Source organism: Kryptolebias marmoratus, linkage group LG22 (assembly GCF_001649575.2).
Source record: "Kryptolebias marmoratus isolate JLee-2015 linkage group LG22, ASM164957v2, whole genome shotgun sequence".
Lineage (NCBI taxonomy): Eukaryota > Metazoa > Chordata > Actinopteri > Cyprinodontiformes > Rivulidae > Kryptolebias > Kryptolebias marmoratus.
The window spans coordinates 9,083,421-9,087,439 of NC_051451.1; positions in this window are offsets into that span (position 1 = coordinate 9,083,421).

The following is a 4,019-nucleotide window of genomic DNA, read 5'->3' on the forward strand; positions in this document are numbered from 1 at the left end:
TTTGTTTACCTTTGTTTACTCACCCCTATGATTTGCCAAATTTCAACAGCTGGGGGCTAAATTTGTTCATTACAGGTACTTAGGTTAGGTTTTCAAGTAACTACTGCCAACATAGCTCTTTGGATTTGGGTTTTTTTTTAGTTCTAGCAGCCAATACGGGGGTTCTTAGACAAATAAAACACCAGACCATAAGGAGATGACCACAACCAGCGAACACTTATATGACTGACAAATCCACAAGGCCAGCAATTAATGTTTTTTAACACAGTAGTAAACTTGGATCTTCATTGATATAGTTTGAGCTCCACCCATCCGAATTCTTTGTGCCAGGTTTTCAGCTTATCTATGACTTCGGCATGGCATATTTCAATTCAGTTTATACTGTATTTATAGTACCAATTCACAAAGAAATCATCTCAGGGAACAATATATATACACACACAAATAAATGGATAAATAAAATACAAGTCCAATTCATAAATCCAATTCAAATCTAGATTCAAATATATTTACGGTCAATTCAGTTCCAACCCTTTCCATACAGCACATTGTAAAAGGCTAGTTAGTAATAGTTATCTCTCCAAGGAAGTCAGCAGATTGTGTCAGTTCTTTCTTTGGACACAGTCTCTCATCCTGAGCAGCACAGAGGCGACAGTGGACAGGAACAACTCCCTTTTTACAGGAAGAAACCTCCAGCAGAACCAGAACCAGGCTCAGGACAGGCAGACATTTGCCGCGTCCAACTTGGCTTTGCGAGGACAGGAAAGAGACACACAGAATGACTGGTCCAGGGTAGTTTCTATAGGAAGAAAACCAAAACAACTAAAAGTAATCCTTACAAATTACTGACAGCGTTAATTTCATGTAGATGTAGAGTAGAGAGTAGAGCGAGTAAAGACAGCAGCAGAGTGAGGACATGTGGTCAGTTTGTCCTCCGCCTGTCTATGCCTATAGCAGCATAACTAAGGGATAAGTTCAAGAAACCCAAGCTAACCCTAACTATAGGATTTATCAAAAAGGAAGGTTTTAAGCCTGGTCTTAAAAGTAGACAGGGTGTAATCCTCACAGACAGAAACTGGAAGTTGGTTCCACAAGAGAGGAGCCTGAGAACTGAAAGCTCTGCCTCCTGTTCTACTTTTAGAAACTCTAGGAACCACAAGTAAACCTGCAGTCTGAGAGCGAAATGCTCTGTTAGGAAAATATGGAACAATAAAATCTTTGATATGAGATGGAGCTTGGTTGTTGAGAGCTTTGTTTGTTAAAAGTAAGATTTTAAACTCTGTTCTGAATTTGACAGGAAGCCAATGGAGAGAAAATATGATCTCTTCTTCTAACTCTCATCAGAACTCTAGCAGCAGCATAACCAAAGACTTTTCAAAGAGTTTTTCAGATTTCCTGACGATAACGAATGGAAATAGTTCAGCCTCGACGTGATGAATGCATGAAGAAGTTTTTTCTGCATCTTTTTGCAACAAGATGTTTCTAATTTTAGTGATATCGTGCAGGTGGAAGAAAGCAGTCTTGGTAACGTTTATGTGTGGGAGTTAGAAGACATATTCTGATAAAAAAAAACAAGGTTCCTTACGTTAGAACTGGAGGCCAAGTTAGTGCCATTTAGAGTAAGTGAAAAGCTGCAAAGTTTGTTCCTTAGATACACTGGTTGGCGGAGTGCTGCAGAAATGCTTGGGCTAATGGAAGGTTCCCCTCGCTAAGGACCTTTTACCCCGATCGCTCAGATAGGCTGGGTGTCCATCTCTAGAAAGAGTCCTGGTGGTTCCAAAATTATTCCATTTACAGATGATGTAGGCCACTGTGCTCACTGGGATCTTCAATGATCTTCAAAGGTACAATTGTACCTTGGTACAACCCTGTCTCCAAGGTTTACTGACAATTTCTTGGCCTTCATGGCTTGGTCTATGCTCAGACATGCACTGCCAACTATGGGATCTTATATAAACAGGGGTGTCTTTCCGAACTTTTCACCATTTTGTCATTGTGAGGTATTGTGTGTTGAATTTTGAGAAGGGGGAAAAAAACAAAAGGATTTAATCCATTTCAGAATAGGGCTGTAACATAACAATATGTGGACAAAATAAAGCATTCCTGATGCACTGAACAGTGTGTGGTGACATCATCCTCTGGTTTTATTACAATAATATAATCTTGGGGTTTTAATGACAAAAGTGGCATATTAGAGTTGCTGTAAAGGTGATCATCTGAATGTCTTTTGGCACTAGCATTTTTTTTCTTTTGGAGTTTTCCCCAAGAACCAAAATTGGATAAAGCAAATATAATATAAAATATAAAGCAGTTTACTTTTACAACTCCTTCTCTGTTATTTAGTTGTTGCATCACTGACATCAGCGTCTTTTGCCCTGAAAAATGGTTTGTTAAAGTTCTGGAGTTCATAACTGTACAGGGCTTGTAGCTTCTGCCATGAAAAGCCCTTTTGACACATCTCCGTATCCCTCCCTTGTCCCGTCACGGTGACCGTGCGGATCAAAGCTGTTCAACGGGCAACGGGTTTAGTATTCAGGAGGCGTGCGGCACGATTGCTGCGCACTCATAAAAGCTCAGCCAGAGTCCATCACCAAACAAACGGGAGCTGCGTGTTTTTCTGATTTATTACAGAAGCCCTCCCTTTTTTGTTCTCCTTCTCCTCCTCTTGATCTTTCATTATCGTCTCTCCCTCCTCTCCTTGTGTGTGTTACAGCGTGAGGACGTCGCACATTTACTTTCCATCCCGTGTGCGTGTGTGTGTTGGTGTGTCGCTGTCAGTGTGATTGTCACCGCTCTGTGTGAGGTGCAAACATGACAAGCGAGTGTGTCACATGACGTTCTTAATGACAATCTGTCTGTGATCTCACATTTCTCCCCTCAGCTTCTCCCGTTGATGAAGCACAATGTTCTCTCTTTGTTGGCCTTAATGGACGCTTAACGTCTCAGCTCACAGATCAATACGACTTCAGGATTTATTTGCTCCGTGCTTGTTTTTTGTGTGCGTCTGTGCGTGTGTTTTTTTATGGTGGTGGCGGGGTGTGTTTTCTCATTAGCATGCTGTCTTTATTATCTCAGGCCACCCCTGTTGTGTGTTTCTGCATGCGTGTGTGTGTATGTGTGTGTGAAGTCATGGTGTAATTAATCTGCTGGCCCTCAGCTCTGATTAGGCTCACATTCTTCCACACAGCTGAACACTCTCCACCTCCCGTCCTTTTGGCTTCTGCTCATCAACGTACTGCAAAACTCACAGTCAGATATGATTTATGTTTCCATGTGGCGGGGACGTGCCGACACAATGCACACTTTGCTCTGACTTGCTTCAAATTAAAGGCCTAGCATTCCTGGAGTACATGTTGCGCGCTGCATTTAGGGAAAACTTTGAAAATAACATTATGTGTCATCTCATACTATATTTGAGATGTCATGCTCAAAGTGTGCGCTGTGAATGACTCTCAGCTACTACCACACCAAATGTTATCTCAGTATCTGTAAAATTGACTAAGTCATGGCCATTTTTGTCTTGGCTAATGTTGATTAGCAGTGGCAGCCATATTAAATTGGATTGACTCTAAAAGTTAATCAGTTGTAGATGTATAGCCAAGGATTCATTTCTAAAAATTTCATTTATATCCGTCTAGTGGTTCATGAGATATTTTGCTTACAGACAAACAGGGTTGACATCAACAGGTAAAGTTTTAGCAAAAATCTCACACAATCAGAAGCACTTAGAGTATCTGTAGCGAATGAGTCTCAGCTACGACCACACCAAATTTTAGCTCAATCGCTGTAAAACTATTATAGTTATCGCCATTTTTTGCATTCTTATAGTCAGTTGGCTGTAGCAGCCATCATGAATCGAGTTGACTCCAAAAGTTAATCAGTTGTAGATGGGTATCCAATAATTACCTTCTGCAAGTTTCATTAAAATTGATTCAGCGGTTCATGAGAAATTTTGTTAACAGATAGACGCAGGCAAACTCACAAACACAGGCAAAAACATTACCCCCCCCCCCCCCCCC